This window comes from Zingiber officinale, chromosome 6A, assembly GCF_018446385.1.
Source record: "Zingiber officinale cultivar Zhangliang chromosome 6A, Zo_v1.1, whole genome shotgun sequence".
Lineage (NCBI taxonomy): Eukaryota > Viridiplantae > Streptophyta > Magnoliopsida > Zingiberales > Zingiberaceae > Zingiber > Zingiber officinale.
The window spans coordinates 4,612,772-4,635,187 of NC_055997.1; the positions used below are offsets into that span (position 1 = coordinate 4,612,772).

The following is a 22,416-nucleotide window of genomic DNA, read 5'->3' on the forward strand; positions in this document are numbered from 1 at the left end:
CCCAAACTAAATCTGTCAGGGTTCTATTTTCTCTTACAGTCAAACCTTCCCCTTGATAGGGGGGAGGTTATTTATAGTGGTGGAGTGAAGATTTGATTTACCACTAACCTTACTACATCTACCTTCCATTATCTCACTCACTCCATCCCTTCACTACTTCCATTATCAAAGTGTTTCGAGTCCCACTAACTCCATCCTTTTCACTCCTTCCATTATCCAATCGGTCTTCACAATATACATCTGGTCGGCTCCGGTGCTGCTCAGACTTACCTAGCATAGATCCCCATTCTTCAAATACAAGTTTCTCAACATATGACTAGTCGACTCTAGAGCCTGCCAGACTTAAAGGACTTAGCACTCCACTCCTCAGTGCCAAGATACACAAAATAAATATGGTCGGCCCAGTGCTGATCAGGCATATAGGATCCAACTCCTTTCTTCTACAATACTGTTAGTTAGAGCCCTAAAGCCAATCATATGATGATTGTTGTATGAACTCATTGTATTATATTCCTATGTATATAAAGGCATTTGTTTTGGTTATTATACTTACTTATATTGGTGCCAAATAACTAAGTATAATAGCATCCTTGAGTAGAAGGTTCTTATCTATATCAATTGATAGGTTGAATCGATAGTGAGATGATATAGAGAACACTACTCTTAATCATTCCTAGTCAAGTATTAACATTTAGGGACAATGTTAATGCGACGAGACTAGCATGTAGGTCAACTCGATGACTTGATCTCACGAGTCATGGATATAGAGATATTAAGTTGACACATGGGTATGCATTGGAGAATGTATACTAAATGACCCGCCATGAGAAAGTATCATGGATTGTTATATGAGTATCATATACTTTCTCATGTGGCTATTAGTATGACTATTAGTCCTTAGACCTGAAGTCACCATGGTTCCCTACATAAGGAGTTGCATACTTTGGCTTCGTCAAACATCACCCGTAACTGGGTGGACTATAAAGGCGATTACTGGGTATGTAACAAATTATGCGGAGGGATGTGAGTGATGTAGATGAGATTTATCCCTCCTATATAACAGGAGTGACATCGTTATTCTTGATTGAGTGAGACCACTAAGTGCATGGTCATGCCCAAATGAGCCAATATGAGATATTGAGCTCATTTGATTATAGTGAGTCTACTTGGAGTTCAAGATTTAGATTGATCAGAGGATGACACCGTCTATGCCTCACATTGATCAATCTAGATGTCAAGGATAGAAGGACATTTGTCATATATTGTGAAGGGTCACGATTAGTAGTCACAAGGTGATGTTGGATCTCAACATTCTTGTAACTTGGGTAGTAATGATGTGTTGCTAGATACTGCTCATTACTTATGCTTCTAAATGGGTTTAGGAGCATTGCCAACATTACAAGAACCTATAGGGTCACACACAAAGGGCAATTAGATAGAGATTAGGTTCATATGATGAACCAAAGAGGATTAGGTTCATGCGATGAACCAAATTGGATTAAGAGTAATCCAAACTAGACTAATTGAGTTGGACTCAATTTGATTCATGTGTCCAATGAGTCTAATTTAGATTATGACTCATTGAATCAATTTAATTTAATGGATAGAGATTCAATAAATTAAATTGACTTGAATCAAAGGTTGGATTTGATCAACCATGGGAGAATTTAAGTCAAGTTTGACTTGACTTGAGAGGGAAGATGAAGAGTCAAGTTTGACTTGACCATGACTTGACCAAATGCCATGTCATTGTGACTTGGCATAGGGCCGACCAATGATGATGTGCCACATCATCAAAGGTTATATGTGTGTGCCACCTCATGAGGGTGACCAAGAGTTGTGACCCTTGGTATACCATGGAGATAAAAACTCCTCCATTAATGTTGCTTGCTACTCGGAAAACCTAATGGTTCCACTGTACAAAAATTTTGTACAAAGGTCTGAACCTTTTCCTAGTTACCATGTGTTCTTTTAAATTAAACTTGGATCGCTTGCGGAACTTAACACGTTTAATCCAAAATTTAATTTATTTGTTCTTTTAGGTTTAGACTTGGATCTTCTGCGGAACTTAACACTTTCGATCAAATCACCTAGGTTATTAATTTCATTAAATATTAATTTCCAAAATTGGCTTCCAGTACTGACGTGGCGAGGCACATGGCCTTCTTGGATATGGGAGCAACCACCACCGACCAGACAAAGCCTTTTAAGGAAAGCTAATATTTAATTTCCTTAAATAACTTTAGGTCAACCGAAAAGAACAATCAAATCACAAGGAAAAAGAAAAACAAAAGAACACAACATCGAAAATAAATTCGAAATACTAGAATTGCATGCCTCTTGTATTTGGTATTTTTACAAAGAACTAAAACTAGCATGATGCGGAAAAACATTACTTGTTATACCTTTCTTTTGAAGACAAAGACCTCTTGATCTTCTACCGTATTCCTCTTCTAACCTCGGACGTTGTGTGGGAAACGATCTACCAAGATGAGAACCACCTTTCCACCTTCCTTCTTTCTTCAAGATTTCGGCCACAATAAATTTCTTCAAGGATGAAGAATTTCGGCCACCACCAATGCTCCAAGGGATACTAGAGACGAGGCTTGCTTTCTCTTCTTCTTCTCCTTCCTTGATCCGGCCACAAACAAAAGCTCCACCAAGTAGATAGATTTCGGCCAACAAGAGGAGAGGAGAGAAATAGGGTCGGCCACCAAAACCAAGGAAGAGAGGGAGGAAAAGAATAGAGGTAGTTCCCCCATGAAGGCTCCTCCACCTCCTCTTTTATAATCCTTGGTCTTGACAAATAAGGAAATTTTAATAAAAACTTCCTTAATTCTTTTACCATGAAAAGGAAAAATTTATTTAATTAAAAATAATTTTTCTTCTCATTATTATAATGGCCGACCACACCAAATCTCTAAGCAAATAAAAATTTTAAACATAAATTAAAACTTCCTTATTTGCTTCCGGAAATTTTATAAAAAATTTCTCCAATAATTTTTATCCCTTCATGATTGGTTAAAAGGAAATTTTATAAATTAAATCTTTCTTTAAACATGTGGATAATTTCCGGAAAGTTATCTCAAAAATTAAAATCTCCTTTCAATCTACAAATAAGGAAAGATATCAAAACTTTTCTTAATCTTTTGTAGAAACTAATAAAAGAGAATTATTAATTTTAAACTTTCTTTTAAATCATGAACATGGTTAAAAGGAAAGTTTTTACCAAAATTAAAATCAACCTTTTAATCTACAAATAAGGAAAGAGATTTAGCTCTTCTCTTAATCTTTTGTAGAATCTTATAAAAGAAAAGATTTAAAATTTTAAACTCTCTTTTAAATCATGTTATCCACATAAGAAAAATTAAAAAAAAATCCTTTTATTTTAATTTGGGCCGGCCACACCAAGCTTGAACCCAAGCTAGGGCCGGCCACCTTGAAGCACCCATGAACCAAACTTTGGCCGACCCTAGCTTGGTCTCCAAGCTAGCTTGGCCAGCTCCTATGGGATGGGTAAGAAGGTGGGTATAGGTGGATATAGTACTCTATAATTAAGAGGCTACGATAGGGACCGAGAGGAGGAATTGGTTTTGGTCTCCCGATAAAATTAAGCATCCCGTGTTCGTCCCGAACACACAACTTAATTTTATCAATAATAATTCATTCTACTAGAGAACTATTATTGAACTACCGCACCAATCCCAAATTACATTTTGGGCTCCTTCTTATTATGAGTGTGTTAGTCTCCCTATGTTTAAGATAACAAATGTCCACTAATTAAGTAAGTTACTGATAACTCACTTAATTAATATATAGCTCCAAGAGTAGTACCACTCAATTTCATCGTCATGTCGGACTAAGTTCACCTGCAGGGTTTCACATGACAATCCTTATGAGCTCCTCTTGGGGACATTCTCAACCTAGATCACTAGGACACAGTTTCCTTCTATAATCAACAACACACACTATAAGTGATATCATTTCCCAATTTATTGGGCTTATTGATTTATCGAACTAAATCTCACCCATTGATAAATTAAAGAAATAAATATCAAATATATGTGCTTGTTATTATATTAGGATTAAGAGCACACACTTCCATAATAACTGAGGTCTTTGTTCTTTCATAAAGTCAGTATAAAAGGAACGACCTCAAATGGTCCAACTCAATACACTCTAAGTGTACTAGTGTAATTATATAGTTAAGATAAACTAATATCTAATTACACTATGACCTTCCAATGGTTTGTTCCTTTCCATCTTGGTCGTGAGCTATTGTTTATAATTTATAAGGAACCGATAACATAATCTTCTGTGTGTGACACCACATACCATGTTATCTACAATATAAATTAATTGAGCAACTACATTTATCGTAAATGTAGACATTTAACCAATGTGATTCTTATTTCTAGATAAATGTTTATATCAAAAGCTAGACTTTTAGTATACATCCTAACAGTCTCCCACTTATACTAAAAGACTAAGCTGCCACATCTGCTAACATACATCTGATTCCCAACCCTTCATCATGCCCATCAAACGCTCTTGCCTTAAGGACCTTAGTGAAATGATCTATAGGTCATCTCCTGATGCAATCTAGGCGGCAACAACTTGTTCTCGTTTATACGATTTCTCGTATTGGGTGGTACTTGCGCTCTATTGTGTTTACTTGCCTTATAGACTCATGGTTTCTTCGAGTTTGCTACTGCACCACTATTATTACAATAAATTGTAATAATCTTTGGACAAACCAGAAATCATATCTAAGTCTATCTTGAGGTTATTGAGTCATTCAACTTTTATGACTACCTCAAATGTTTGCCATATACTCAGCTTCTTTGGTGGAGTCCGAAAATCACCTATCACTCTTCCATAGTTATGACTTTACCTCCTAAAATAAACACAAAACCCCGAGGTTGACTTGCTATTGTCCCTATCTGATTGGAAGTCAAAATCCGTGCAACCCACAGGGACCAAATTAACTACCTTGTAAGCTAGCATATAATCTCTAGTGCCTCTAAGGTACTTCAATATATGCTTTACTGCAATCCAATGTCCTTGTCTAGGATTACTTTGATATCTGCTAACTATGCCCTTGGCAAAACAGATTTCTGATCTCGTGCATAACATACATTAGGCTTCTGACAGCCGAAGCATAAAGAACTGCCTTCATATCCTCTATCTCCTTTAATGTCTACGGAGACATTTCTTTAGATAAAGTTACTCCATGCTAAAAAGGTAAGAAACCTTTCTTGGAGTTTTGCATGCTTAAAACGAGCAAGGATTCTTTTCGATATATGAAGCTTGAGATAAATACAATATTCTTTTCTTGCGATCCCTTATTACTTTGATCCCAAGAATATATTCATTCTCCCAAGTCCTTCATATTGAATGTAAAATAGCGGTAAAATAGAGAAATATTAATAAGGGAATTTTCCGAAATTTTTAAAAATTTTTCGGGAATTTTTTGAAACTCATACGAACGAGTTAACGGGGATGAAAACGGGACCCGGGGAAAGCCTGTTTAGGCTGCCCCGTTTAAGTGAGGAAAAGTTTAGTTTTTCTTTTCCTTTTATTTTTGTTTTCTTTATTTTATTTATTCTCTCCCTGCCGTGAACCCTAGCCTCACTCGGCGATTTCCTTCTCCGCACATACGGCGTTTCTTCTCTCCTCGCGCACAAACCGCCGGCTGCTTCCTCTGTGGTGAGCCTTAGCGCTGGTCGTCGGGCAAAGTTTCCTTTCCACTGCCCTAGCGACAACGGCCGGCCGAAACCCTTGTGCGCCGACACCGACTCCTTTCGATCGGCCGACCTCCCTTCTCTTCTTCGAGCGCCGGCCACCGGATTCCCCGAGCCACTGCCGGCTGAGCTCGTCCCTCTGCCTAGCACCGGTGCCCTAGCCGTCTTCACAGCCGCTCTTCTCTCTGCCCGAGCCGAGATTACGGTGATAAGATGAGGCTGAGCGCCGCTGTCTGTGAGCCCTAGCCGGCCGACCGCGACTCCCTCCTTCCTCCTCGTGCCTCTGAATTGGAGCGATGGTGCTGTTCCTCTCTGCACTAGTGTCGGTAGTCGTTCTCTTCGCTTCTGCCAAGTGCCACTGACCCCTCTTGTGACCTAGGCTCCATCTCCTCTTCAGAGTAAGGGGGTTTAAGTAAGGTAACAGCAAGGTGAGTTGGGTTGATGTTTGATCCGTAAACACCATTGCTTGGTCTTATTTTTGATTCGTTTAATTCCAACAGTAAGGTTCTTTTATGCAGGGTTGTGTGATGTGGATCAACTAGCAAGGTTGGGAAGAAGGAAGTTGGATGTTTGTTTGGGTAAGGTACTGAATCCGATTAGACATCTAGTTGATAGTCTTTAATTGATTTTGAATTCATTAATCTGTTGAGATTGGAGATTTGATTTCATTTCCAGTTGTGGATTTAACTAGAGTTTAGTTACAGATTTAGATTCATTAGTAATCATTTATTTGAGGAATTGTTAAGGTGGATTATGTTAACAGAAAATGATTATCAGGTGTTGGATGAGTTTTGGAAGAAAAGGGTGAGGTCATAAGATTGGATTTATTGAGGTTTCAGCTTGCATTATCCTATCTACGATAAACCTAAGTGTTGATTGTATATTTATTTCAGGGTTTTGATTTGAGACAAGAGCTCTGATTAGAGGACATACAACACGATCTACATTGGAGGCGGGTACCTCTTGACTTGTCTTTTATGATATTGTCATTTGGATATGCATAGTATTTTATAACTACAAACAATGAACATGTTTGCCTTTGGTATGTCACTGTTTGATATCCATAGCATGTTAGGTTTGTCTCCTGTGATGTATCCGTGCTTATATCTCGTGATTTGTTGCCATGAGTATCTTATTGCCATGAGTATCTTAGTTTCTAGAGTGACATACCATGCTTTACTGAGGTTAGGATTAGGCTCTCGATATTTTTGTTTCTGGCATGTGTATCCAAATTATCTGATACTTAGGTTTTTATGCCATGCCTGGATTGTGTATTTCTATTGGTATATCATATATGATTCGTGTACCTAGACCTTGTGGCTTTGATCTGTACGTATTGTTGGTACATATGCTATGGAAGGGGGATATATTTAGGATCTAGGTTATTATACCATAGAGGACCTATATACCCTAGATCCATGGATTTGACCTATTGATACTGTGGTACCCATATTATGTATATATGGATTTTTCTATGCTGATCAGGATATTCCATACTTATTATGTTCAGGACATAGGTTTTTGATATTCTATCTGACCTGTGTACTCTAGATCTTGGTATGTGACCATCGATTTTACAGTACTCATTTTATATATATGGATATGGTTATGTTGATCAGTTTTTCTATGCTTAGTGTCATGCATCATGATTGCATGCTGTGCGATTGTCGGCTCCACTATGTTTGAGCCCATCGCCAGTTACTGTTGGTGTAGTGAGCACCAGATGATCGAACCTGAGTTTTGATTATGGCAAAGGGCTCAAAGTTAAGTGGTGGTGTTATCTAACAAAGTTCATGGAGCTTGCAGGAAAGTCCTAAGTGATACTTAGGCAAAAGTCCTAGCTGCGGTTAGGCAGGTAAAAACCCTAGGGGGTGGTAACCCTAGGTCATAGGGGGTGGTAACCCTATGCGGGAAGTCTTGGCAGGTCGATGGCTTCAGGCAAAAGTCCTAGGGGGTGGTAACCCTAGGTGAAAAGTCCTGGTGTCGCGCAGGTGAAAGTCTGGACTAGCCGGAAGCGGATGTCCCAGAAGTCCGGAAGGCGTGTGCAAAAGTCCACGATCGGAGGATCGTATCAGTAATCTCCGAGTGGAGTAGGTGAGGACGCTTGTGAGGGAACAATGGCGTCGGTCGACCTAGGGTTTCCGGTTGAAACCTGAAGTCGACTCCCGGAGACTGTTAATACTTCATTTATAATATCTATTGTATTATGTGCTAACTTTGTGCTGCAAGGTAGTGTTTGGGACTAACGTATCTTGCAGGTGCAAAGGAGCAACTTAAAGCCTCGGATGAACAGTGTCCAAGGCGCCTCCATGGAGCTTGGAGGCGCCTCGGGTTCAAGGCGCCTTGATGAACAGTGGAAGGCGCCTTGAACAGATGAAGGTGCCTGGTGAACAGTGGAAGGCGCCTTGAGTCTGTGATAAGATTCGACCAGTTCGCTCCTCATCTCCCCGGCTGACTCGGCTGTTCAAGGCGCCTTGGTGAACAGTAGAAGGCGCCTTGAACACCCTTTATAAAGGGTTTCGACCAGCAGCTCAAATAGAAGAACTTCCAAGGAATCTTTCTGTTACAAGCTGCTCACGAGACGATCCCGAAGTGCTGCTACGAGACACCGACGACCCGGAGCTCCGAAATCTTCAGATTACGATATAATTGTACTTTTCATTATACTTAACGTAATACTTGTACTCTTGTCGAACTTATAGTTGTTGCCTGAAAGCGATCAAGGATCGCGGGCCTTCGAGTAGGAGTCGTCACAGGCTCCGAACGAAGTAAATTCTCTTGTCTTTCTGTGTGGTTGTTTACTTTCCGCTGCGTTACTTCTCCGATAGATTTTACGATTCCGATAATTGAACGATTTTAGCCACGAGCGCTATTCACCCCCCCTCTAGCGCGTCTCGATCCAACAATTGGTATCAGAGCAGGGTCGCTTTGAACTGGTGTAACCACCATTCAAGCATTTTTCGTGGCTTTGTCGTGTGTATAGGGTAAAAATAAAACCTTACGCCTTTCGTTTTTTTTCTCCAAAATTATTTTCGAAAAATTCATTTTCATCCTTTCACGGTTTATTAGTATTGATAAAATATTGAATTTGGCAAAATTTGAAATAATATCTTTTAAAATATTTTTTAATAATATTTTATTATTTTTCGAAACTAGTGAACTTCTATTTCTATCCTTCCATACTGCACTGCTAATCCAGGATCAAGTCCTGGTACATAGTTTTGATATTCTTTTGTCGTCGGTTCTTTTAAATGGCCCTCCAAGAAGGCTTTAGCACTTTTCACCCCCCGCTCTTCTCCGGCGAAGACTTTACCTATTGGAAGAACCGGATGATCTACCATCTCAAGACGCAAGTCGAGATGTGGATCATCATCCAGACCGGTCTCGAGCTACCACTTGACGGCGCTGGAGAACTCGTTTCATGCACTAACTGGGATACCAGCATAAGAAAGAAGGTCGAAGCTGATGCCAAAGCAACCTGTATGCTGCAATGCGGGTTGACAAAAGAAGAACTGAATAGAGTCGGACCATTTTCAAGTACGAAGGAGCTGTGGAACAAACTAATCGAGCTGCACGAGGGCACGTCAGACGCTAAAGTAAGTAAGCGTGATTTAATTTTAAATAAATTATATAATATTAAAATGCAGGAAGGTGAGACGGCAAACCAACTTCACGCACGCATCCGGGACCTACTCAACGGGCTTCATACGATCGGCCAAAAAGTGGAAAACCGCGACGTAATAAGGTACGCGCTAAGTGCTTTTCCGAGGAACACTTTGTGGGCATCCATGGTTGATGCTTACAAAGTTTCCAAGGATTTATCCTCAATAAAACTAGATGAATTGTTTTCTGAATTAGAATTGCATGAGCAGACTAATGCACGCCCGGTCGAGAAAGGTGTTGCTTTGGTTGCAGGTACTAGCAGAACACGTGAACCGACGTCAAGGCGCAAATCTAAAATATCAGAGGATGAAGACGATAAATCAGACGTAGAAGACGAAGACGAAGTTATTTCCAACTTGATAAAACTCGTACGGAAGATGTGCAAGTCGAAGAAGGCAACTCAAATGAACACAAAGGACAGATCAGATGTCACCTGCTACGGCTGTAACCAAAAAGGTCACTACAAGCCAGATTGCCCAAACAAGAAGAAAAGAAGAAAGGCATTGAAAGCAACCTGGTCCGAGTCGTCAGACGAATCCGAGACTGACAAGGAAGAAGAACCAACGAGCTTTCTCGCATTACCGACGTAGGCTAACCTAATTGACGAAATCGAGTCCGAAGCCGAGAACGAGTCAGAAACAGAGTCCGAGCGAAGCCACGGATCCGCATCCGTTTCCGAAGGCCCGATCCCCACTGTAAGTTCTTTTCTCGCCGAAACTCAAATAGATGACTTAAGAAATTTAGTTCCTTATTTGCTTAAAAAATTGGCTAAATCCAACATCCGGGTTAAGTCGCTCCAAAAGGAAGTAATAGCCCTTAAGGAAGCGACTGACTCGAGTTCTTTAACTGAGTCAGTTCAAGTTGGAAATTCAACTCAAGTCCAACAACTTGAGGAAGAAAATTCCAATTTGAAAACTCAAATTAAAGAACTCAAGGATACGTTAGAACGCTTTACGTTGGGTTCCAAAAATTTGGATCTGATTCTTGGAAAACAGCGTGCCGTTTACAACAAATCCGGACTTGGATTCAAGCCCAAAACTAAATATAGATCATATCTGTCGTTGGTAAATAGAAGGAACATAATTCAAGCATGGGTCCCCAAGTCCAACCTAGTTAATCAAATTGGACTTGGACAATATTGGGTCCCCAAGGATCAGGTCCACTACCTTGATAGACCATATCGAGGCTATGATCCAGGGGGAGCAAGAAGGAAAACAATTTTAATAAATTAAATTCAAAATTCATAAATCTAAAATTCACAATTAAATTAAAATTCAAAAAATTCAAAATTCAAAATTCAAAATTCGAATTCAAAGTTAAAATTCAAAATTTGAAATTTAAAATTCAATAGAAGGAGAATCCAGAATAGCTGGCACTCCCAACTAAATTACCCGACTGGGTAACCGAACTTAATCTACCCGAAATGGGTAAACAAGAGTAGATTACCCGGCAGGGTAATTAAGGTTAGATAAAATAGGCTAGGTTTAACTTTACTAACAGTACTGGTGAAGTTTTTGGATGATAGTACGTTAGGGAAGCTTGGGCATCGCATGTCTAGGAAGATATGGCTTCGACCTGGTGCATTTGGCCAAGTGAAACTGACCGAAGCTACCCTTAAATGGATCCTAACTAGTTAGACCAAGTTTTAGTATTAAGTTCAATGGGTAAGACTATTTGGAAAACCTCGAATGCATGGTTACTTTAATGAGTTCCGTGTGACTCACCATAGCCCAGAAGTTTATCCAAAGAATGCTTACTTGTTGAACCCAAAGCTAAATCTGAATCTAACACAAAGTTAAACCAACCCCTTAAACTGAACCACAATTCATCTCACCTCAATTATAGGATTACCTGATTGAAAATTTAGATCGGGTGAGATGACTAAGAAATTAAAACTAAAATTAACTTAAATCAAGTTAATTCAAAATTAATTTCAAAATCTTTTAAAACTTAATTTCAAAATTATTTAAAAATCATTTCAAAAATCTTTTAAAACTTAATTTCAAAATCATTTCAAAAATCTTTTGAAAATCAATTTCAAAATTATTTAAAAATCATTTCAAAAATCTTTTAAAACTTAATTTCAAAATTATTTAAATCTTTTAAAACTTAATTTCAAAATCATTTCAAAAATCGTTTGAAAATCAATTTCAAAATTATTTAAAAATCATTTCAAAAATCTTTTAAAACTTAATTTCAAAATTATTTAAAAATCATTTCAAAAATCTTTTAAAACTTAATTTCAAAATCATTTCAAAAATCTTTTGAAAATCAATTTCAAAAAATTATTTAAAAATCATTTCAAAAATCTTTTAAAATTTAATTTCAAAATCATTTCAAAAATCTTTTGAAAATCAATTTCAAAATTATTTAAAAATCATTTAAAACTTAATTTCAAAATTATTTAAAAATCATTTCAAAAATCTTTTAAAACTTAATTTCAAAATCATTTCAAAAATCTTTTGAAAATCAATTTCAAAAAATTATTTAAAAATCATTTCAAAAATCTTTTAAAACTTAATTTCAAAATCATTTCAAAAATCTTTTGAAAATCAATTTCAAAATTATTTAAAAATAATTTCAAAAATCTTTTAAAAATTTAATTTCAAAATCATTTCAAAAATCTTTTAAAACTTAATTTCAAAATCATTTCAAAAATCTTTTGAAAATAAATTTCAAAAATTATTTAAAAATCATTTCAAAAATCTTTTAAAACTTAATTTCAAAATCATTTCAAAAATCTTTTGAAAATAAATTTCAAAAATTATTTAAAAATCATTTCAAAAATCTTTTAAAAACTTAATTTCAAAATCATTTCAAAAATCATTTCAAAAATCTTTTGAAAATAAATTTCAAAATTATTTAAAAATCATTTCAAAAATTATATAAATGCTTTGAAAAATCTTTTGAAAAACTTATTTAAATCCTTTGAAAATTCATTTCAAAAATCTTTTGAAAATTCTTTTCAAAATCTTTTAAAATTAATTCAATTACTGTCAAAATATTAATTTAAAAGGATTTAAAAAATATTTAATTATCAAATTCTGATTGCTAAAGTTAACTCTAATTAATTTTCAATAAATTCTCAAAAGTTTAGCATTTTCTCATTTGGAACTTAAATTTTCAATAGTTTCAAATAATCTCATCTCAAACTGCACATGTTTGATAATCTAGAATGGATGAGCCGGAATTAGGATAATATAAAGTTCTTCTTATGCTTGTACTATAAGACCCTAAGAATTTAATTTGGCATTAATTAAGGGGGAATGAACAGAGTCATGCTAGTACTTTAAGGCTAAACAAATTCCTTTAGGGCTCTGATACCCAATCAAGTTAAATAATTTAATTTGATTCATGCTTGGACACCTAAACTCAAAGAAGTTATTAAGGTATTAACTTAAAATCTAAATTATCTATGCAACAATTCTTTTCAAACACCTTTTGAGCTAAGTACTTCACCTAAATTTTTTTTTAAGTCTGAGTACTTAACTATGCTACCCTTTAGGGGGAGCTTAAATTAACTAGGCTATTTCTCTCTTCTTAACTCTTTTTGATTTATGTCAAAGGGGGAGAGAAAAGTCAAAGTTAAGAAATCAAGAATGAAAGGGGGAGCATAAACTTTAAATTTTATTTATGCATTGATGCTTCTGGTTAACTTTCATTATTTATAAAAGTTATGTTTTACTTAACTTTGAACCAAGATTGCCATAATCAAAAAGGGGGAGATTGTTGGTGCAGTGAGCACCAGATGATCGAACCTGAGTTTTGATTATGGCAAAGGGCTCAAAGTTAAGTGGTGGTGTTATCTAACAAAGTTCATGGAGCTTGCAGGAAAGTCCTAAGTGATACTTAGGCAAAAGTCCTAGCTGCGGTTAGGCAGGTAAAAACCCTAGGGGGTGGTAACCCTAGGTCATAGGGGGTGGTAACCCTATGCGGAAAGTCTTGGCAGGTCGATGGCTTCAGGCAAAAGTCCTAGGGGGTGGTAACCCTAGGTGAAAAGTCCTGGTGTCGCGAACCAGGTGAAAGTCTGGACTAGCCGGGAAGCGGATGTCCAGCAGAAAGTCCGGAAGCGTCGAGTGCCGAGCAAAAGTCCAGTCGATCTGGAGGATCGTACTGGCAACAGGTAAATCTCCTGAGTGGAGTAGGTGAGGACGCGTTCCCCGTAGAGGGAACAGTAGGCGTCGGGTCGACCTAGGGTTTCCGGTTGGAAACCTGAAGTCAGACTCGGACAGTCCGGAGACTGTTAATACTTCATTTATAATATCTATTGTATTATGTGCTAACTTTGTGCTGCAGGGTAGTGTTTGGGACTAACGTATCTTGTAGGTGCAAAGGAGCAACTTAAAGCCTCGGATGAACAGTGTCCAAGGCGCCTCCATGGAGCTTGGAGGCGCCTAGGATGCAAGGCTGGAGCTGGCTGCGAGAAGCTGCTCACGGCGCCTTGATGAACAGTGGAAGGCGCCTTGAACATCTGAAGGCGCCCTGTGAATAGTGGAAGGCGCCTTGAGTCTGTGATAAGATTCGACCAGTTCGCTCCTCATCTCCCCGGCTGACTCGGCTGTTCAAGGCGCCTTGGTGAACAGTAGAAGGCGCCTTGAACACCCTTTATAAAGGGTTTCGACCAGCAGCTCAAATAGAAGAACTTCCAAGCAATCTTTCTGCTACAAGCTGCTCACGAGACGATCCCGAAGTGCTGCTACGAGACACCGACGACCCGGAGCTCCGAAATCTTCAGATTACGATATTGTCGTCGGTATAACTGTACTTTTTCATTATACTTAACTGTAATACTTGTACTCTTGTCGAACTTATAGTTGTTGCCCACGGAAAGCGATTAAGGATCGCGGGCCTTCGAGTAGGAGTCGTCACAGGCTCCGAACGAAGTAAATTCTCTTGTCTTTCTGTGTGGTTGTTTACTTTCCGCTGCGTTACTTCTCCGATAGATTTTACGATTCCGATAATTGAACGATTTTAGCCACGAGCGCTATTCACCCCCCCCCCTCTAGCGCGTCTCGATCCAACAGTTACATGTACTGCACACACCACCACACATGGATTAGTGGTTTATCAGGCAGGTGTGTGGCGGTTCTGCTGTTTGGCTCCGTTGGTCAGGTGACTCAGCGTGGTAGCCGGCAGACAGTTCCACTCTGTTTGGCTCCGCTGGCATTTAGTGTAGCAGCGTGGTAGCCGGCAGACGGTGGACTCTGTTTGGCTCCGTTGGTCAGGTGACTCAGCGTGATAGCCGGCAGAGATACCTCCCCGTCATCGTGTACCGGGAGATGAGAGCATTGAGCTCCCCCATTTATGATTTGGGGTAAGAGGATAGGAGTACTCCGACAGCATCCCGTACACTCGGTCACTCATCAGAAGCAGTGACGACAGAGTGCACGGTTGTCATAGCCCTACCCACTCGGTCTCGCCATTTGTGTGTAAGATGACTGACTGGCGTCAGGGGTGACCAGGACGCATCATTAGCATCATATGCATTGATGCATTTATTTCTTGTGATTGTGTTTGCTGCATTTGGTTGTTGCATTTTGGTTGGATGCATACCTTTGACCTGCATACAGGATTGTTGACACTTTCGGTTTGACGACCCTTTTGTCTGGATAGGAGTTCCTGGTGAGTACAGCTTCCTCAGTTACCTTTCAGTTTTGCATATTCCCTTTATATGATTAGGAAGCTGTATTCCATGTTTGTTGCTGTTAGATATATCTTACTATTCATGTCCATTGATATTCGCTGAGTTGTTGACCTCACCCCCGTTGACACCATATTTTTCAGGTACCAGGTTGTTATGAGGTCGCTTGGACTATCCTGTCTGCTGGTCCCCACGTCACATCAGAAGACTTATCGGTTTCACGTATGTTTTATTTGTTTATGTATTAGTTTATTTAGCTCTGTACTCCGGTTTTGTTTTTGGAGTGTTGATGTTGTTATGTGGTATTTTGTATTTGTTGTTGGTTGTGTAAGCCTAGCCGGCTAGCAGTTTTTGTGCTTTAGTTTGTATTGTGTTTCTGTCATTTTTCATTGTGTTGGTTTTGTTTTAGCCGTGTGGGCTGATGATATATATATAACTGCGTGGTTGTGTGTATATTCCAGCCGCCTGTGGCTCATGTATATTGTGGATGTAGAAAGTTTCAGATTGTCCCCCGTACAGGGGAGGTGCTGTCGAAATTTCTTCGGGTAGGGACTCCCTTGGGGCGTGACAATTTAAGTGGTATCAGAGCAGGTATACGATACTTGCTATGTGTTCTGGATTTTCGAGATTTATCTGATACCAATTTATTTGGTATCAGAGATCGACTTACGAGTCTTATTTTTTCGGTGTTTCGAATTTTGTGTTTTGGTCTTGTCGATGTGACTTTTCGGGTTTTGGGACCTGGCAGCAGCAGGACATCTCCAAGCTATAGGAGGTATGTTGGTATACTGTTATCCTACTATTTAGTTAGTGTATGCATTGTTTACTGTGATAGTTATGACACTTTGTATCTGATATCTGTTTGATGTTGTAGCCATATTACATGTGAGGGGTTAGCCACTGACGATGATCGACCTTAATAGAGATTGAGGGATTACAGTTTTTGGTAATTTTTCATATCATACCATTAGTAGTATTAGCTTCTGTTACTACTAATTGGTTAGGAGATGGAGGCACATACCAGCCTCTGTTATTATTAGTGTGTAGTAGATAGTACCTTCATATTCATGTTGACTAGTCAGTAGAATATCGATATACTTTAGTTAGTTTTCGTCGGTAGATGATTATTGTACTCTGGTTAGATCGGTCAATAGAAAACTGATTTACACATATTGACTTGGGGTAGTCATGGGTTGATTTACCTTAGACGCTTGTAGAGGTTTTATTTGTTCTTGATTAGTTAGTTGATGACCGATTAGTTTTGTTGATTCGATCAGTAGGGGATTGACCTACTTTACTTTTAGATGTTTGAATCTTGGGTTATTCATGCTTAGTTGGATATCTTGAGCACATAGAGTACCTAGCTTATACTGACGTGGGAAAGGACTGAATTACCCATATACTATTATCGGTTTGGTCAGTCGATAGAGGATCGATGTATCTTATTCCATGAGTACTTTAATTTTAGACTGTATGTACCTAATTGGATAACTTAGAAGGTGGTATAGGATTTGTGTGGTAGATTGGATTAAATATGCTGATTCTGCATATCTATGTAGTGTGTACAGGCGATTATTACGAGTTGTAGGAGCGTTTTGATGGACGGTCTAATTGCATGTAGTGGGTGCATACTTTTCCAGTTATGATTGTTGTGGGTTTCTAGTAGATTATACCCGAGTGGTCTGGTTGGTTTATTGGAGATATCTTATCGATTTAATCTGAGTTGTGATATGAGCACATGTGTTTGGTGTGGTATCTGAGATATCTGGTTGATTATGTGTGATTTGTGAATGCACCTGGGTTTAGTATGCCTTATTGGAAGTATATGTTGATTATACTCTTGGCACATGTGTATATTTGTCATGTGAGTGTTGTTTGAGGGGTATTATTGATTTTACCTACGATGATATATGCACCCGGGTTTGGTATACATTGTTGGAGGTATCACGGTGATTTATACTTATGATGTGAGTATATTTGGTGTGTACTAATTGGAGGATTATGTCGATCATACATATGTTATGTGTGCATGTGTGTCAGATGTATGGTTGGTAGCATCATGATGATTCTACCTATGTTAAATGTAGAATGTTAAATGTCTACATTATGATATTGGTTGTTTTACCCTGTCAACTAATATACCCATTAGTGGGTGACCGACCCACTAGGAGGATGATAGAGTTGACTATGGATTTGATTTGCTTACTGTGTGGTTATACCCTAGGCTACCCAAAGTGATCTGTGGTAGAGAGATCTCGTGCAGTCTCTAGCTAGATAGTTAGGTGCTTTGGGCACTTATGTATTGTTGTGGTAGAGCGAAGCTCTCACATGTTCTGGATTGTTGTGGTAGAGCGTAGCTCCCACATATTTAGGGATTGTTTTGTGGTGGAGCGTTGCTTCCACATATTACGGATTTCTTGTAGCGGAGCATTGCTCCCATGTTTATGGTAGATATATATTTTGGATTATTTGTGGTGGAGCGTTGCTCCCACATATGGAGGATTTCTTGTGGTAGAGCATTGCTCCTACATATATGGTATTTCGTGTGATGGAGCGTTGCTCTCACACTGGAGGATATATTTTTTGGTGATTTATATCGTTGGTGATCAAATCTGTTTATTGTTGAGGATCTTATGGTTAGGAATGTCTGTGATACAGACATTATGTGTCTTGGTTTTACCATTAGTGCTTGCGGTGCCCTAGATATTATCATGGACTCGATGATTTGGGTATCCCTAGGATGTTTGGATTGGTTTCCATTGTCTTTGTTGACGATGTGGTGATATATTTCTGATCCGAGGTGGGTCACGTACACCATCTTTGCATAGTTCTAGAGATGTTTTGTCGGAAACGTCTATATGTGAAGATCAGTAGTGTGTATTTTTGGTTGTCTTCTGTGAGATGTTTGAGACACACGGTCACCAGTAGGAGTGTACCGTGGTTTCCATAGGAGATAGAGGTTGTTATCGTTGGGAGTAGACGGAGTCTATAGAAGAGGCTCGCAACTTCCTTTGGTTTGACTCGATATTTCCGGAGATACGTTGAGGGTTTCTCTCGGATTGTTATGCCACTGACACGTCTGACCAGAAAGGGCGTGAAGTTTACTTGGACTGAGGATTTCAAGACCAGCTTCCAGGAGCTGAAGCGGAGACTAGTGTCGGCTTCGATTTTTGGTTTTACCTTCTGGAGAGGACAGATTCGTGCTCTATATTGACGCATCTCTACAGGGTTGAGCGCTGTTTTGATGCAGCACGGCAGGGTAGTCTCCTACTTCTCGGTAGTTGAGGGAGTATGAGGAGAACTACCCAGTACATGACTTGTGACTGAACGCCAGTATGTTTGACTTGAGGATTTGGCAGCATTATCGGTGCGGTTTTACAATTGAGATTCTCACTGACCATAAGAATCTCAAATGTCTGTTCACTCAGCAGGAACTTAATCTCCGACAGAGGAGATGGATGGAGTTCCTGAAGGATTATGGTTGTACCATTAGCTATCACCCGAGGAGAGCTTATGTTGTTGCCGTTGCACTTAGCAGGATGTCCGGAGGGACTCTAGCTTGCCACCGAGTTGTGGTCACAGACTTGATTCAAGGTTTCTCCGGGTTAGGCCTTGAGGAGTAAGAATGGACAGAGAAAGGTATTCTTGTTACCATGGTTGTTCAGTCGTCGATCAAGACGAGGAGCCGAGAGGTATAGGCTGGTGATCAGCACTTGCAGTTCATTAGTAGCCAGACAGCTTCCGGGCAGCAGACCGAGTTCACATGAGACGAGGAGGGTGTTGTATACTTCTGAGACAGATTATGCATACCTCAGTCTCATCCGGTCTTACAGGAGCTACTTCAGGAAATTCATCGCTCTCGATTTACGATCCACCCAGGCGGGACCCGCATGTATCAAGATTTGAGGTGTTCCTAATGGTGGAACGGTATGAAGAATGACATCGCGGAATTTGTAGCTAGATGTCTTGTCTGTCAGCAGGTGAAGGATGAGCACCAGAGACCTGCTGGATTACTTCAGCGGATTCCAATTCCCGAGTGGAAATGGGAACACATTACCATGGACTTGTGGTGGGTTTGCCGAGGACACGATGAGGTCATGACGCGATTTGGGTAATCGTTGATCGATTAATCCAAATCCGCGCATTCATTAGCGATCCGGAAGACTGATTTCCTGGATCGATTGGTAGATCTGTTTTGTCGGGAGATTATCAGATCACGTGGTGTTCCGTTGACTGTTATTTCGGATAGAGACCCTTGGTTTACGTCTTGTTTTTGACAAAGTCTGTAGTAGGTCTTGGGCACGCAGCTCTGTTTCAATACAACTTTCCATCCGTAGACAGATGGACAATCAGAGCGGACCATACAGACTCTAGAGGATTTGCTGAGGTCACGTGTTTTGGATTTTGAGGCAATTGGGAGGACCATTTGCCATTGGTAGAATTCGCCTACAATAACAGTTTGCTTTCGGCTATCCAAAGGCCACCGTTGAAGCGTTGTATGGTAGGTTCTGTTGGACACCCAACCTCTGGATGAGGTTGGGGAGGCCCAGTTGTTGGGACCTCATAGAGCTCAGTATGAGGCAGAGTTGGTCTGTACTATTAGACGGAGAGTGTCAGGGGCACAGGACTACCAGAAGAGGGTTATGCTGACCGGAGTCGGAGACTCTTAGAGTTCTCCATTTGCGACCATGTATTTCTGCGAGTTTCACCCACGAAAGGGGTGAAAAGATTGACCTTAGAGGTAAGCCAACTCCGCGATACATTGGACCTTTCAAGATCTTGGAGAGGATTGGAGCGGTAGCATATTGGCTAGCACTACCACCGTCCTTGGTAGGCGTGTACTATGTATTCCACGTATCTATGTTGCGGAGATATGTGCCCGACCTGATGCATGTGTTGGCTGATACTCCAGTTCCAGTTCAGCCTGACATTTCATATGATGAGATTCCGGTACGGATTTTAGACCGGAAGAAGCGTCAGTTGCGGAACAAGACTATCCGGCTGGTTAAAGTCGGATGGCAGCATCATTCAGACGAGGAGGCTAATTGGGAGCTTGAGGATACGATCCGAGCTCTATATCCCCACCTTTTCACTTGAGTATGTGATTTAGTTTGCCGTTCAGCATATATACGCTTTACCTGTTGTTAGTACTTGTTGATGGTAGATAGCGAAATTTGGGGACCAAATTTTTATTAGTGGAGGAGAATGTAAAATACCGGTAAAATAGAGAAATATTAATAAGGGAATTTTTCAGAATTTTTGGAAATTTTTCGAGAATTTTTCGTAACTCGTACGAACGAGTTAACGGGGATGAAAACGAGGCCCGGGGAAAGCCTGTTTAGGCTGCCCCGTTTAAGTGAGGAAAAGTTTAGTTTTTATTTTCCTTTTATTTTTGTTTTCTTTATTTTATTTATTCTCTCCCTGCCGTGAACCCTAGCCTCACTCGGCGATTTCCTTCTCCGCACATACGGCGTTTCTTCTCTCCTCGCGCACAAACCGCCGGCTGCTTCCTCTGTGGTGAGCCTTAGCGCTGGTCGCCGGGCAAAGTTTCCTTTCCACTGCCCTAGCGACAACGGCCGGCCGAAACCCTTGTGCGCCGACACCGACTCCTTTCGATCGGCCGACCTCCCTTCTCTTCTTCGAGCGCCGGCCACCGGATTCCCCGAGCCACTGCCGGCCGAGCTCGTCCCTCTGCCTAGCACCGGTGCCCTAGCCGTCTTCACAGCCGCTCTTCTCTCTGCCCGAGCCGAGATTACGGTGACAAGATGAGGCTGAGCACCGCTGTCTGTGAGCCCTAGCCGGCCGACCGCGACTCCCTCCTTTTCCTCCTTCCTCCTCGTGCCTCTGAATTGGAGCGATGGTGTTGTTCCTCTCTGCACTAGTGCCGGTAGTCGTTCTCTTCGCTTTTGCCAAGTGCCACCGACCCCCTTGTGACCTAGGCTCCATCTCCTCTTCAGAGTAAGGGGTTTCAGTAAGGTAATGGCAAGGTGAGTTGGGTTGATGTTTGATCCGTAAACACCATTGCTTGGTCTTGTTCTTGATTCGTTTAATTCCAACAGTAAGGTTCTTTTATGCAGGGTTGTGTGATGTGGATCAACTAGCAAGGTTGGGAAGAAGGAAGTTGGATGTTTGTTTGGGTAAGGTACTGAATCCGATTAGACATCTAGTTGATAATCTTTAATTGATTTTGAATTCATTAATCTGTTGAGATTGGAGATTTGATTTCATTTCCAGTTGTGGATTTAACTAGAGTTTAGTTACAGATTTAGATTCATTAGTAATCATTTATTTGAGGAATTGTTAAGGTGGATTATGTTAACAGAAAATGATTATCAGGTGTTGGATGAGTTTTGGAAGAAAAGGGTGAGGTCATAAGATTGGATTTTTTGAGGTTTCGGCTTGCATTATCCGATCTACGATAAACCTAAGTGTTGATTGTATATTTATTTCAGGGTTTTGATTTGAGACAAGAGCTCTGATTAGAGGACATACAACACGATCTACATTGGAGGCGGGTACCTCTTGACTTGTCTTTTATGATATTGTCATTTGGATATGCATAGTATTTTATAACTACAAGCAATGAACATGTTTGCCTTTGGTATGTCACTGTTTGATATCCATAGCATGTTAGGTTTGTCGCCTGTGATGTATCCGTGCTTATATCTCGTGATTTGTTGCCATGAGTATCTTATTGCCATGAGTATCTTAGTTTCTAGAGTGACATACCATGCTTTACTGAGGTTAGGATTAGTCTCTCGATATTTTTGTTTCTGGCATGTGTATCCAAATTATCTGATACTTAGGTTTTTATGCCATGTCTGGATTGTGTATTTCTATTAGTATATCATATATGATTTGTGTACCTAGACCTTGTGGCTTTGATCTGTGCATATTGTTGGTACATATGCTATGGAAGGGGGATATGTTTAGGATCTAGGTTATTATACCATAGAGGACCTGTATACCCTAGATCCGTGGATTTGACCTATTGATACTGTGGTACCTATATTATGTATATATGGATTTTTCTATGCTGATCAGGATATTCCATACTTATTATGTTCAGGACATAGGTTTTTGATATTCTATCTGACCTGTGTACTCTAGATCTTGGTATGTGACCATCGATTTTACAGTACTCATTTTATATATATGGATATGGTTATGTTGATCAGTTTTTCTATGCTTAGTGTCATGCATCATGATTGCATGCTGTGCGATTGTCGGCTCCACTATGTTTGAGCCCATCGCTAGTTACATGTACTGCACACACCACCACACATGGATTAGTGGTTTATCAGGCAGGTGTGTGGCGGTTCTGCTGTTTGGCTCCGTTGCTCAGGTGACTCAGCGTGGTAGCCGGCA

General features: G+C 39.9%; 2 long non-coding RNA genes across 2 annotated transcripts; both read left to right on the forward strand.

The window, feature by feature from the left end:
- The first annotated feature begins 6,260 nt into the window (after window positions 1-6,260).
- On the forward strand, window positions 6,261-6,697 carry LOC121993660. Its single transcript, XR_006115351.1, has 3 exons — window positions 6,261-6,322; window positions 6,522-6,553; window positions 6,638-6,697. It is a non-coding gene; the product is annotated as an uncharacterized LOC121993660 (long non-coding RNA).
- Window positions 6,698-21,123: 14,426 nt separating this feature from the next.
- Window positions 21,124-21,560, forward strand: LOC121993661. The gene is made up of 3 exons (XR_006115352.1): window positions 21,124-21,185; window positions 21,385-21,416; window positions 21,501-21,560. It is a non-coding gene; the product is annotated as an uncharacterized LOC121993661 (long non-coding RNA).
- The last annotated feature ends 856 nt before the right edge of the window (window positions 21,561-22,416 follow it).